The 16091-nt window shown below is 37.4% G+C and overlaps 1 long non-coding RNA gene across 1 annotated transcript; it reads left to right on the top strand.

Moving 5' to 3' along the window:
- The first annotated feature begins 4227 nt into the window (after nucleotides 1-4227).
- LOC143085211 (uncharacterized) lies at nucleotides 4228-12054 on the top strand. Its single transcript, XR_012981271.1, has 2 exons — nucleotides 4228-11768; nucleotides 11988-12054. It is a non-coding gene; the product is annotated as an uncharacterized LOC143085211 (long non-coding RNA).
- The last annotated feature ends 4037 nt before the right edge of the window (nucleotides 12055-16091 follow it).

Below are 16091 nucleotides of genomic sequence, written 5' to 3'. Positions count from 1 at the left end.
CAAACTGTCAAACCCCCACCACCAAAGGCTGTAGTTCCAAGGATGTGTTGTTTCCTGTATGCTGTATTCCGAGGACGCCATACGCGCATGCGCCCATCAATATGATGTAGGAGGAATCTGCTTTCGTCAGACCAATGGACTTGACGCCACTGTCTCAAAGTCCAATTGCGGTGACCAGGTGACCACTGATGTCGAGCTCGACGATGCCTACGAGTCAGCAATGGTCTTTTGACTGGTCTACGTGCACGAAAATTTGCACAATTTAGACTGCAGTTAACAGTTAAATTTCATTGCACGAAACTTGGAAGGAAAAAACTTGTATGTAGCTTTAGAAAACCTGTTTTTTAAGGTACCTAGGAATAAAATTTATACCTGAATTCTTACCTGTCGATTAACAATACATTAACGAAATATATGTAAACAAAGCAGTATCAATTTTAATTTTAAAACAAAAAATAGAAACAAAAACATTTAGGTGTTGCTTAACTTTTGGCGAGCCGGAGGTGTATATATAAGAGGAAAAGTCAGATATCCAGCAATTTTAATTACTGATACGCAACCAAATTTTTTGATTATTCCTAAATATCTCATAAGTTGGCGGATCCGCAGATGGTGATGCAAGAGGCCTGCTGCAATAAACACATCTATTACATCATGAAACAGAGAGGATATGGCGTATCAATTCATTACACACAATTAATACAAGTATACGAAAACAAATAACAGCTTTTATTGATGTTCATCATATTCATAATAAATTACATGTGTAGTACTATGCAGGTTCCCTTTTAATATATCTATGCTGTGTTAATAGTAATGTTGCATTGATGAATGAAATATGATGTAACAAAAAGAGTCGGAAGATACCAAGGGGACATTCAAAAATCTCAACTCGAAAAAACTTACAACGAAGTGGGGAAAAAAAACGACGAAAAAACAGACAAAACACCACATTGAGCAACACGAACTCAACCAAAAATCAGGTTGGAACACAGGTGTTCCGGAAGGGTAACATTAAAGTGCATCATTACAGAAAGGTTATATGTACAGTAACTCTTTGTTTAAAAGACATAGTTTTCAATTTAACTTTTGCACAGTTCATAATCGAAATGCAAACAATACGATGGTATTATCATTTACTGAACGCACAAAAAATACGTTTTCAAATAAACTGTTGAATCTTTATATATTTGAGTAATTTATCAAAATGGCTTTTTTATTTGCCCTAATGTCAACGTCCGGGTGTTAACATATAATCTGCCACTTCTGATGACATTGGCATTGGCACGGATCTGAGGTAGAATACAGTTCTTCCCACCTTATAATGTTGAAGTTGGTTTTTTTTTTTATCTATATAGTGTCTCAATTTCATAACTGATATTTCTGTTTTTACTCACTGGTTTCTCACGTTCCTGACTTTGATATTACATTTGTTTTTTTTTATGTTTTTTATGTTTGTTTTTTGTTTTTTTTTTGTGGGGGGGGGGAGGGGGAGTTGAGAGTAGAGAATATGAGTTTATCTTTAACGAGTTTTAATTTACACTTACAGCTACATGTTACTTGTAATTGTATTACAGGTGCTGTCTGTATAGATATAACAATTGCTTCTCCTGTCAACATATCTTGTCTTTATGAAATTAGAATTCATCTTCTCTCCAATATTTATCGATTTTAAACTTTACTTATTATTATTTGTCTTTAAAAAGGAGAGCAGATAGATATATTAATCATCAGCTAAATGGCCACCTTTAATATTTATATATCATATAATTGTATAAAAACATATGTTGCAACTCGCAAAAGATCTAGAAAAAGAGTTCTGATGACACTCGTCTTGTGTGCACTTATGTTTTAATTAGTATCATTCAGTAACAATTAATATTACCCACTAGGTCAATTCAATTTCTATACTTACTTATGTACCCAAAAGACACTATTTGCAATTACTCGAACAAATATTAAACATAAAAAAAAATAACTCGATATGAAGACGACAGTATCATTGAATTCAATTGAACCTACTTAATCATGATATAAGTCATATTATAATTTTGAGTTATTGTTCTTTGTACACAGTAAGAACGCGTTTAAGGAACGCGTTCAACATCGAAAGATTGTTTTTGTTCTAGAAAAAAATTTATACAGTCCTTTTCATCCCCCACCTCACCCCGAAAAAAATCGGATGTATTGCAGCTTCATACAAATATTTTGTTATGATATATTATTTTAATGTTAATTTGCCTGCTCAGTGGTAGATACTCCCAACATGACAAAAATATATACTTTACAAGGTCGGAGGGCGAAATTTCGATTTTTCATTTTTGTTTTAAATTAATACGGAAAAAGGAGTATAAAATAGCAAATGCAGTACGTTAGAATTTGACAGTCTACCACTGAAAATAAGGACCGGAATTTTCAACATTCAAATAAGAATGTTTTAGCCTGTTTTGTTTAAGACATAACCAGTAATAATTGACAGACATTCCATCAAATAACAGAAAAATACCTAAAGCAACTTTTAACACTGCTTCAACGAGACAAGATTACCATTGATCAACACCTGTGATTCACCAAACTCAGCGAATGAACGTAATGCACAAAAGATGATACATTTCTGTTCCACCTTTAAATGACGTAATTTTACTTAATACTTACCCAGCGAGTACTTTCATCTTTTTAATACGTTTTGTGTCACAACATATTTAAATTTGAAAAGATTTCGTCTAAGCGTTTTCAAGTTATTGAACGGACACTGTTTGGCAGCCTCCCGCACGACTGTCCGACCGCCCGCCGTACATCACCAAATTAATAACCGATATTTTCCATCGGAATTGGGTTAAAAAGGGAACTTCACAAAAACTGACATAAGCAAACGTTATCAACAAACGACTGAAAAACAACTGTCATATTCCTGAATTTGTTCAGGCATTTCCCGAGGAAAATGGTGGGTTAAACCTAGTTTTATATCAGCTAAACCTCCCACTGATATGACAGTTATTCATAGTTACGTTATACTGACAAAATTGAGATAATGTGACAATAATTGTTATCGAGCAGCCAAAACTGAACACGAGTTATACATATTTGAAAAAAAAAAAAAAGACTTTGGCTTCTAGGTCGATCAATTTTGACAGAATTACAATTTAATAAATGTTTTAGAGGATTACATATTTCTAGAATTTTTTTTTCAATTTTCACATTGGTCTATGTGTTTATAAAATTGAGAGAGGAAATGGGGAATGTGTCAAAGCGACAACAACCCGACCATAGAGCAGACAACAGCCGAAGGCTACCAATGGGTCTTCAATGTAGCGAGAAACTCCCGCACCCGTAGGTGTCCTTCAGCTGGCCCCTTAAAAATATGTATACTAGTACAGTGATAATTGACATCATACTAAACTCCGAATTATACACAAGAAACTAAAATTAAAAATCATACAAGACTAACAAAGGTCAGAGGCTCCTGACTTGGGACAGGCGCAAAATTTCAGCGGGGTTAAACATGTTTATGAGATTTCAACCCTCCCCTATACCTCTAGCCAATGTAGAAAAGTAAACGCATAACAATACGCACATTAAAATTCAGTTCAAAAGAAGTCCGAGTGCGATGTCAGAAGATGTAACAAAAGAAAATAAATAAAATGACAATAATACATAAATAACAACAGACTACTAGCAGTTAACTGACATGCCAGCTCCAAACCTCAAACAAACTGATTGAAAGATTATGTCTTCATCATATGAATATCAGGTACAATCCCTCCCGTTAGGGGTTTAGTATCATACTATCATAAAACATATGAGAAGAACATAACCTGTGACATGCCAACAACTGTTTTTCAAATAAATGTGTTTAGTTCCGATGCAAAGACCCTATAAGTGAATCAATATTAAAAGCCTAAATATGCAATCTTTAATGACCTGACAACAGTATCGTAACTATATCCCTTCTTAATAAATCTGTTTAAAGGTTTTGTAAGCTTTTGAGGTGAATACTGACATTTTTGTGCTTTGTAAAGAATATTACCATAAAAGATTGGACGTGAAATACCTGAACGTATAAGATGTCTGCATGTTGAGTTATATTTACGAATTATTTCCTTATACCGATGATAAAATTTAGTAAATGTTTTTACCAGTTTGTGATATCGAAAACCCTGGTGTAATAATGTTTTAGTAATACATAAATTTCCCTCGCTAAAATCTAATACGTTGTTATCTATTCTGTTTCACATTCAATGTTTATTACATGTTTTCATATTTATCCGGAACAAATTGAACTGGACCGATTTCTCAAATCACCGTATTATCGACTACCTTTAATTTCTGTGACACCGTCCGCTTCAATATTTTAACACATGGAAAATGGACGACATTTGAACTTCCTACGGAAATCGAGACATACCACTGTCAAGTACGTTTGATTCAATCATAAACTGTGATAAATTAATCTGTTTTAACTCCGTTATTTTTAGATAAGTGGTTTATAAATACATACGAACTGTAAGTTATTTATTTCCGAGAAATGAACTGTAAATTCTACTTTCGTTTTTGACTCGATTAATAATCTTGTATTTAACATTCATATTTAATTCGTACACATTGTAAAATATTGTATTTTTATTTCTTTCAGTTTACCAATCTACTGACTATTATGTAAACCTTTCTGGTGGAATTTATAATTACAATTTCAAACAAGTTGTGTTCGTTATATCTTCATCGAGATTGCGATTGCAGTCACCTGGTTAAACTAGTTGAGTCCGGCTCAGCATAGTAAATTGACAACAACTTGTCTACACATCTCCTGAACAGGAAATACAACGGAGCATCGTTCGTAGCTGTTACCTTGACACTACGCAACACAGCTTGTGCGTCCTAGGCAGCAAACCAACAACGTTGAACAAACATTGCCTACAAATAGTTGATTTACATCATGGATCCCAGTCACGAGGAACAACAAGAAGAGGTTCAGACTCCGGAGGGAGATGTCACTGAAGAACCTGAAGAAAATCCGTCTAAAACAACAAATTTAGATGAAAATGCCGAGACTAGGCGAGTGCGTGAACTCACCGAAAAGGGACAGGGAGCCTTTATAGAAAAACGTGACAAGTTCTATCACGACTTAGAGGCCCTATGGTCAAACCTAGAATCTCGGTTATTAGAAACGACCAACCCTCCTAACGACCTCCAGCAATTGTTAACAGCACAAGATAAAATTGTACAAGCCTGTACTAATTATCGCAGGCTCACAGACGAGTACTTGAAATTTCTCAAAAATACGAAAACATTAGACAGCCTTCAAGACATTGATACATGCAAATTCTCAACGGATATCCGAATGTCTAAAGTAGACCTAGCAATTGAAACTTTGCACGAGCATCGCCTTACCTTGACAAGGGCTAAATCAACAAAAACAAAGACATCTAGAGGCAAGAAATCCTCACACAGTGGGAGCTCCCACGTCTCTGACATTTCAAGTCTTGCACGGAAGAAGCGTGCTAAAGCAGAGGCTGCCAGAACTCAGATAGCCTTTGCTGAAAAACAGGCCTTGCTCCTAAAGCAGGAGGCAATGATAGAAGAACAGACTCTTTTCAAGCAAAATGAAATAAAGGCCGAGGCAGAACAAGAAGCCATCAGAGCAGAACAAGAAGCCATCAGAGCAGATCAAGAAGCCACAAGCAGAAAAGCCGAGGCGGAGCAAGAGGCCACACGCAGAAAAGCCGAGGCGGAGCAAGAAGCTATACGTAGAAATGCTGAGACTGCACACCAGAGAGCTGAAATGAAACGCGAGGCCATACGCAGGAAAACTTTAATGGAACAGGAGGCTGCACGTGCAACACGAGAAAAGGCCGAAATTAAAGCTGCTATGAACATTCTAGAAGCACAAAGAGAAGCTGCAGCCGCAGAAGCCGAGGCTCGTGTCCTAGAATACGACGGCAGCCAAGCATTTAGCGATCTTCCTGATGAAAAGGAAGACCCGCTCCAGCGTGTGCAAGATTTCGTCAATAAACTTCCTGTATCAACTGTTGTAAAGGAAGTAACAGGACCTCAAAAGAAAAAACAAATTCCTGTTAAGATCGAGCTGAGTCACGAAGCACCAGCGTTCGTGCCATCCGTGGCACTGAACTTACTGTCACAGACATCTGCTGTCTTGCCTTCCGATACTAAGTCACCGGAAGTTACCTCTATCCCAGATCTGGGATTAGTAACCGGCATACAAAAACTAGGCCTTTCAGATGAGATCCCTGCTGAACACCAAAAACAGGGTGTTAAAGAAGCGATCCCTGTCTTACGCACAAAACAAGACGTTATAGAAGAGATCCCTGTTTCACACCAAAAACAAGGCGTAATAGAAGAGATCCCTGTTGCACACCAGCAACAAATCAATCCCACATCGGAGATTACTAGATTTCTCTTGCGTAAGGACCTGCTTTTCTCCCGATTAACAAGCTTTAACGATCGGGCAGAATCCTTCCATACTTGGAAAGCGAGCTTTAAGAACGTGACTGATGAGTTACAAGTCTCTGACTCAGAACAGATCGACCTACTGATCAAGTGGCTCGGTCCAGAGTCTGCTAAACATGCCATAAGCATAAGAGCGTCGAACGCCAATAATCCTACAATAGGTATACAAAGATTATGGAAAAGGCTTGACGAGCGGTATGGTGCTCCAGAAATGTTGGAAGCCTCTCTCAGGAGTAAACTTGACAAATTCCCAACATTGACGAATAAGGACAACGCACGTCTTTATGAACTATCTGACATTCTATCAGAAATAGAATACCACAAGGAAAATCCCAAGCTGGGATGTCTGCTAGCTTATTTTGATTCACCGACCGGAATAAACCCTGTCATTGAAAAACTACCATATGGACTTCAGGAAAAGTGGATTACAAGGGCGTCTAGATACAAATCTAACCACGGCGTTGCCTTTCCTCCCTTTACAGAGTTATCTGCTTTCATCAGTGAAATCAGTAGAATTAAAAACGATCCAGGATTAATCTTTGGGTCAAAAGTCACACCAAATACAAAAGGTGCTGCGCCAAGGTTCACGTCTTACCCCAAGACTAAAGTTGGTACTCATAAAACAGCGGTTGAGCAACAATCCGGAGACGCCAGCAAACAAGGTCTTTGTATTCTGCACAATACAAAGCATTCCTTAAATGAATGTCGAGCGTTCCGAGCCAAATCAATAGAGGAACGCAAAGGTCTTTTGAAAGAAAACAATGTCTGTTACAAGTGTTGTGATTCTACCAAACACAGAAGCCGGGAATGCAACGCACGCATAAGTTGTAAAGAATGTGGAAGTAAACAACACACTACCGCACTTCACATCACTAGACCACAGCAACCTGCAAGTTCTCAGTCTAGCTCGCCTAAGCAAGCCTACGGCGGGGAGCCTATAGAATCGGCTGAAACTAAGGCAACCTCAGTTAACTCTACCTGTACTGAGATCTGCAAGGATGCGTATAGCGGAAAATCCTGTGCTAAAATACTGCCTGTGAATGTTTATCACAAAGATAATCAGGACAAAGTTATTCGCATGTACGCCATCATTGATGACCAAAGCAACCGGTCACTAGCATCGCCCGAATTCTTTAATCTTTTCGACGTCAAAGATAAACCGGAGAACTATACTTTATCAACATGCTCCGGCAAAGTAGTCACCTCCGGGAAAAGAGGAAGAGGTTTCATCATGGAATCAATCAACTGTACTGACAAGTTTGACCTTCCTGTACTGATTGAATGTGATCATATTCCAAATAATATGGACGAAATTCCTACTCCGGAAGTCACAATGCATCACCCTCATCTCAAAGAACTCAGAGGAAGCATTCCACCATTAGACGAAAATTGCCAAATTCTTCTCCTAATTGGCAGAGACCTTATAGAGGCACACCACGTCCTTGACCAGCGCATAGGACCACCAAGAACTCCATATGCACAACAATTGAAACTTGGTTGGGTAGTGATAGGAGAAACCTGCATTAACAAGCAGCACGTACCCTTTGAATTAAATGTTAAAATAACCAACATTTTACCTACAGGACAACCTTCAACCTTTCAACCATGCACAAGCAAGTTTGACATCCGGGAAAATAACACAGACCCTGTAACGAAAGATTTACAATCGCCACTCTTTGAAAAAACAAAGGACGATGATAAGCCTGGACAGTCATATGAGGACAAAATGTTCATGAAGCAGATGGACAACGAATTTGTGAGAGACTCGGAAGGAAGTTGGGTAGCACCGTTACCGTTCCGAGTGCCAAGACAGCCATTGCCAAGCAACAGACCACAGGCTCTTCACCGTGCTAACATGTTAGACGCCAGTCTGAATAGAAACCCGGTGAAGCGGGAACATTTTCTTACATTTATGAGTAAAATCTTAGATAATAATCATGCAGAGCTCGCTCCACCATTGCACGAACATGAGGAGTGCTGGTATTTGCCATTGTTTGGTGTTTATCATCCGAAGAAACCCGATCAGATAAGAGGTGTGTTTGATTCTTCCGCCAAATGTAACGGAGTTTCACTTAACAGCGTCCTGCTTACAGGTCCAGACTTGACCAATGATCTCTTGGGAGTACTGCTGCGTTTCAGGAAAGAAATGATCGCAGTAACTGCAGACGTTCAACATATGTTTCACTGCTTTGTTGTCAGAAAAGACCACCGAAATTACCTGAGATTTTTATGGCATAAAAACAATGACCTACAGGAGAACCTTGTCGAATACCGCATGAGGGTTCATGTTTTTGGAAATAGTCCGTCACCTGCCGTTGCTACGCTTGGACTCAGAAAAGCAGCTCAAGCATCAGAACAAGAGTTTGGCAGTCACGTGACTAGCTTTGTTACAAGAGACTTCTATGTCGACGACGGTCTAACGTCATGTCCTACTAAAGAGGAAGCTGTAAAGCTCATGAAGGACACACAGCAAGCATTATCAAAATATGGAAACTTACGCCTTCACAAGTTTGCCTCTAACTGTGCGGAAGTTATGTCTGCATTTCATGCCAGTGATTTGGCTTCAAATCTCAAAGATCTAGACTTAGAATGCGACAGCAAACCCCTACAACGTAGTCTTGGTCTCAGCTGGGACGTAAACACAGATAACTTCTTATTTCAATTATCATCAGAAAACAAACCGATCACTCGGAGAGGAATTTTATCAACGATAAACAGTCTCTACGATCCTCTTGGATTTTTAGCTCCAGTAATTATACAAGGCAAGCTCCTATTAAGGAAAATAGTATCAGAAACCGTTGATTGGGACCAACCTCTCTCTGATGAGACAGCAGCGGAGTGGAAATCTTGGAGAGATACTCTAATTGCTATCGAAACATTACGCATTCCACGTACCTACGTACCGTATCTCAGCAAAACAGCCACAAAGGAGTTGCACGTCTTCTCTGATGCATCAGAAAAAGCCATAGCAGCTGTTGCATATCTACGCACGACCGACAGTAGTGGTGAACCTAACATAGGGTTCATTCTTGGGAAAGCTAAAGTTGCACCAACGAGTGGTCACACTATTCCACGACTTGAATTATCTGCTGCTGTATTAGCAGTTGAGATTACACAAACCATTGTGGATAATTTAGATTTACATATAGACACCGTGAAATTCTACACAGACAGTAAAGTTGTCTTAGGTTACATCAGTAATGAGACAAGAAGGTTCTTTATCTATGTCGCCAATAGAGTAGAGAAAATAAGGAAATTTAGCTCTCCAAGTCAATGGAATTACGTACCAACTGACCGTAATCCCGCAGATTCGGGAACAAGGTCCGTACCAGCCCACGAAATTCATAGCAGTGAATGGTTATTGGGACCAAGACAACTTCTTTCCTCAGAACAGAAGAATTCTGAGGACATATATCAGCTAATAGATCCAGAGGAAGATGGAGAAATTCGTGCAACTGTTAATGTTGCAAAAACATTTGCCACACTTGAACATAAAGGTATCGGAACTGAAAGATTCAACAGATTCTCAAACTGGACATCACTTGTGCGAGCGATAGCCTTTTTAGAACGTTTCTCCCGTTTACACGGGTCAAAACAAGCAGCACCAGTGAATTCTCTTGAAGGATTTTCGAATGCCGAAAATTTCATTTTAATATCTGCTCAATTTGAAGTTTACGGAGAAGAAATTGATTGCATTAAACGTCGGGAACAAATTCATAAGCGGAGCCCGATAGCTAACTTAAATCCGTTTTTGGACGAACAAGGACTACTACGAGTAGGAGGCCGTATTGCCAAATCTGACTTAGACCTCCGTGAAAAGAAACCATTGATCGTCCCTGGACGCCATCATATAGCAACATTATTAGTTCGACACTACCACAACAAGATAAAACATCAAGGTCGCCATTTCACAGATGGAGCGATTCGATCCGCAGGATATTGGATCGTAGGAGCAAAACGCTTGATCTCATCTATTATTCACAAATGTGTGACATGCCGCAAACTCAGAGGAAAAACCGAGTATCAAATCATGTCTGATTTGCCAGAGGACCGTCTTGAACCTTCACCTCCGTTTACTAACGTTGGAATAGACACCTTTGGACCCTGGACAATTGTTTCACGTAAAACACGTGGTGGATACGCCAACTCAAAACGTTGGGCAATTTTATTCACATGCTTAGTGACAAGAGCTATTCACATCGAATTAATCGAGGAAATGAGTTCTTCAGCCTTCATAAACGCTGTCAGGAGATTCGCCGCTATAAGAGGCCAAGTTAAGATTTTCCGATCTGACCGTGGAACGAACTTTATCGGCGCAATCGACGATTTAAAGATTGACTCAATCAACGTTGAAGATGGACCCTTCAAGAACTTTCTGTACAATTCTGGTACAACTTGGATTTTCAATCCGCCGCATTCGTCCCACATGGGTGGAGCCTGGGAAAGAATGATTGGTATCACCAGGAGAATTCTTGATTCTATGCTTCTTAACGCAGCCGGAAGAAGCCTAACACATGACGTGCTCAACACACTAATGGCAGAAGTTTCAGCAATAGTGAACTCTAGACCTCTGGTACCGGTATCAACAGATCCAGAGAATCCGTTGATATTAACTCCGGCTATGTTATTGACACAGAAAACCGACTACATATTCACCTCAGATCATCTTGGAGAATTCGACAAACGAGATCTATGTCTTGCCGAATGGAGACGAGTACAGGCTCTTGCCAGTGTTTTCTGGTCCCGTTGGAGGAAGGAATACCTGCCGTTACTACAACAACGACGAAAATGGACCGAAGATCGCCGTGATCTCATCGAAGGAGACGTCATTCTTTTAAAGGACAAAAACATTTGCCGTACCCAATGGCCCGTTGGAATTATAGTGAACTCATTTAAAAGTTCAGACGAACATGTCCGAAAAGCAGAAGTGCGAGTAATCGTTAATGGAAAAGCCACAACCTACACACGCCCTATCGTGGACATGATTCTTCTCGTAGAGAACAACCCTGTGTAATTATATGTATATATATATATATTGGATTTAGATAGGACATTCACATGTGTTATATTTTATGGAATAGTGATATCAGATAGATTTCAGACGGGGAGTATTCTGTTTCACATTCAATGTTTATTACATGTTTTCATATTTATCCGGAACAAATTGAACTGGACCGATTTCTCAAATCACCGTATTATCGACTACCTTTAATTTCTGTGACACCGTCCGCTTCAATATTTTAACACATGGAAAATGGACGACATTTGAACTTCCTACGGAAATCGAGACATACCACTGTCAAGTACGTTTGATTCAATCATAAACTGTGATAAATTAATCTGTTTTAACTCCGTTATTTTTAGATAAGTGGTTTATAAATACATACAAACTGTAAGTTATTTATTTCCGAGAAATGAACTGTAAATTCTACTTTCGTTTTTGACTCGATTAATAATCTTGTATTTAACATTCATATTTAATTCGTACACATTGTAAAATATTGTATTTTTATTTCTTTCAGTTTACCAATCTACTGACTATTATGTAAACCTTTCTGGTGGAATTTATAATTACAATTTCAAACAAGTTGTGTTCGTTATATCTTCATCGAGATTGCGATTGCAGTCACCTGGTTAAACTAGTTGAGTCCGGCTCAGCATATTATCTATATCTTAGAGTTGATTGTTCAATACTTTTTCAAATTTAAATGTTCAGATATAATAAAAGTCTCAAACAAGCGATTTTTTTTTATTAAAAATATTATGAATGCATATGTATTTCATTTGTAATTGACCACAGTCACTGCATACTCTTAACGATTCAGGCCAGTATTTTATATTACCCAGTATTACCCTATAAAATCCACCCTTCTCCAGTATTTCCCATGCCCTATGTTGGACAAAACTTATAAAGCCGGCTTGTGCCAACCCTGGTGAAGGCATTTACGATTTTACAGTTGTGGTAAATTCTTGAGATAACTTGTCTTTTGTGTGCATGTGGTATCTCATTTTTTCGCTTTGGCAAGTTTGTTTAATGAAAACACTTAATCATTATACCGTCCACCCGAATTATGATGTATTTCTTCACGAATTTTTATATATTTAAATTTTAATTTGTGACACATATTCCCAGAAATTGGATAATCAATTCATGTTGAAAATATTTTACTTTATTCTAAATTTGTTGCTAAATTTGTATTGCATGCTATGTATATAAGATTCAACTTTGTATTACAGCTTGTTTTATATGTGTTTAATTAGACTGTTTTTATTATCAAGGTCTTTCCTCTATGCGCGGAAAGACCTTATTGTTTTTCTAATTAAGGTCTTTCCTCTCCGCGAGGAAAGACCTTATTGTTTTTAGAAGTTATCTTCCTTTAATTGGTTTTTTTCGACATGCCCCCCCTTCATGTTTTTAAAGATATCAAGACCTTATTTGGACAACATTGTTGGGCCAATGTTGGCAAACTATGTTGGGCCAACGTCATTTTGCTCATCGGCCCTCAGTTGGCCCAACATGTTGGGTCTTTGTTGACCCAACATCAGTATGCCAACAAGGTTAACTATTTGCCAACAATCTGCCAACAATGTCAACTATTTGCCAACAGTCTACCAACGTCGTCTAGTTTTAAAATTATGTTGGACCAATGTTTGTCGAACAGCAGTATGCCAACGATGGCTTCAGTCTGTCAAACATGTTTTTCATGCATTTCATGTTATGTATTATGAAATATTTATCTTTACTATATAAAGTATATTATATTGGCAGGTCAATCTCGGCTGTCATGTGGAGAGTGTGATATTACACTCGTGTCAAATTAGCAGCTGAGTTCAGTTGATTAGTTTAACAACTTGCAGAAACTGTATTCAAATTTTATTTGTTTTTTTGGGCTGGTTTTAAGTATTTTTTGTTTGTGCATAAAATTATTCAATTATTAAGATAAATACATTTAAATGACTACACAGATTTGAAAATATTAGATAAAGAGAATGAAAAGCACATTTTTTGGTTCGCACTTTGAAATAATATCTAAAAAAAAAATAAAAAAAATCTGTGGTATAATACGGGGAGATATAAAGAACTTAATACGTTGGCATATTGTTGGCACAATGTTGGCTCATATTTCAATATTGTCATGAAATACCAATGATATGTTGGTTTTTTTTTTTTATAAATATACTGTTTTAAAAACTTTTGAATTATTCAAAATACTAAGAATTTTCTAGCTCTTGGCACAGACGGTTTAAAATAGTCCTATTTGGGAAGACTTTATTATTTGATTTTTTTACTAAGTCCTCAATGCCCTTCAAACACAATCTATATTCTCTACGATAACATAGAATCATTCAAATAAAGTTCGAATAAAATTGGTTCAGTAGTTTCAGTCAGAAGATCTTACACTGAACCAATGGATAACGTAAGTCAAATATCGTTGGGCAAGCTACTTTAAAAATAACAGTTGGTAAGAAAATGTTGGGCCAACATTGGGCCAATAACACCAAAATGACAGTTGGTGGAAAGTTGTTGGGCCAACAAGGGGCCAATAGTGTCAAAATAACTGTTGGCTGAGTTTTGTTGGGCCAACAAGGGGCCAATAGTGTCAAAATAACTGTTGGCTAAGTTTTGTTGGGCCAACAAGGGGCCAATAGTGTCAAAATAACTGTTGGCTGAGTTTTGTTGGGCCAACGTCGGTTTCTTGTTGTGCTGCCAACGCCAACTATTTACCAACTGTGCCAACCAATCACCAATGTTGGCCCAACAAAGTATTGCTATCTGGGTAGATCTCATCATGACGTATTACCACATGAGGCTGCTAAGGATTTCATCATTCCCTGTGAGAGTTATGTCCCCTTGAAGCAATTTCTTTCTTTTGCATTTTTCTTAAAAGTTATTCCAGGTAGAATCGATTTGAAAACGGCAACATGTACAAGAACAGATGGCAATGTTTATAAACATATACAATCATTTTGTTGTTAACCCTTATAAGGAGTTATTTCCCTTGAAAAAATATACATAATTTTTGAAAAATTGTATCTCGAGAACCGGAAGTCGTAAAGACTTGGGACCTTCACCAATAATCTTAAGTTCATGTGACCGTCAATTTGCACCCAAGGTCAAAGGTCATAGAGTGCAAAAAAAAAAATTACGCTGCAATTTCAAGCTTGCATATTAAGAAAACGATAAGAGTTTGCTGCATTATTACAGCGAATAAAATGTTCCTCTCGACGAGCTCTACAATTTATCCACTGAGCTAAAAAGTGTCTGACTGTCTGTTCAAAAGTTACAATGGGATGATTCTTAAAAACATAAACTTGTGTGTATATCTTTTTAAAGGTAACAGATATCAACCTACTATAAACTGCAAAAATGATCAGTAGTTTAAAACCTTCAATTTGAGGTCAATGTCAGGTCATGATGAAATTTAGCCTTGACTTTCAAAGTGTATTATGACCTTGACCTTGTGAATTTTGAAAGGTCAAGTGGTCTTTAATTGAATGGTGGTAGTCTCATGTCTCTACGACTTCCGGTTCTTAAGTTTGGTATTGCATCATATATTTGATTATTAATTGTGACCTTGGTGAACTTTGAAATTGTCCCAATTCTTTTTCTATAATGTTGTCCTTCAACTGTAGATCATTTATCATTTAACAGATTTGAGATATCTATTGTCGTTTTAGAGATAATGTAGTTTGAAGTTTTTGCGAGTGGAGGCATGTATTTCTGAATCAACAAGAGCTTACCACTTTAAATGTTTTAGAAATTGAAGAGGTTCACATAGTTATATGTTTGACCAAATACCAAAAACATTCGATGGAAAAAAACACCAAAAAATCAATTTGAAATTTTCAAGTTTAGCATTGACTTTGTAAGTTTCATAACTTCTATTTATATAGTTGATATTGCATCATTATTTGCACTTTGTCAAATGCTGATATATCAAATTTAAGGTCTTAATAAACTCTACTTAAAAATGAAAATTTTAAACCCCCTTTTCATCCCAAGGGGACGGGTTAGGTCATTTAGTGCAAACATTCAAATTTCTCAGATGGTAAGGTTGTCGCATATCAAATGAAAGGACATAAAGCATACATTTCAAATTTCAAATTGACGTCTCCCAAAACTGGGCTGGATGGGGTCATTGAGTGCAAAAAATAAATTTTCTTTTAAGATAGGGTTGTTGTATATCAAATGAAAGGTCATGTGTACATTTGAAATATCAAATTCCCGACCTCCAAAATTTAGTTGAATAAGGTTATTAAGTGCAAAAATCAAACTTTCTAGAACAAGGCGTTGTCGCAGTTAATAAACATATACAATCATTTTGTTATTAACCCTTATAAGGAGTTATTTCCCTTGAACAAATATATATACACAATTTTTGAAAAATTGTATTTCGAGAACCGGAAGTCGTAGAGACTTAGACCTACACCAATAATCTTAAGTTCATGTGACCTTCAATTTGCACCCAAGGTCAAAGGTCACCGAGTGCAAAAAAAAAATTACGCTGCAATTTTAAGCTTGCATATTAAGAAAACGATAAGAGTTTGCTTCATACATACTGCTTATAAATTGTTCCTCTCAACAGGCTCTACATTTTATACATTAAGTTAAAAAATGTCCGACT

This window comes from Mytilus galloprovincialis, chromosome 8, assembly GCF_965363235.1.
Source record: "Mytilus galloprovincialis chromosome 8, xbMytGall1.hap1.1, whole genome shotgun sequence".
Lineage (NCBI taxonomy): Eukaryota > Metazoa > Mollusca > Bivalvia > Mytilida > Mytilidae > Mytilus > Mytilus galloprovincialis.
Note: the sequence above shows the minus strand (reverse complement) of the source record. Positions and strands in the feature narration are given on the sequence as shown.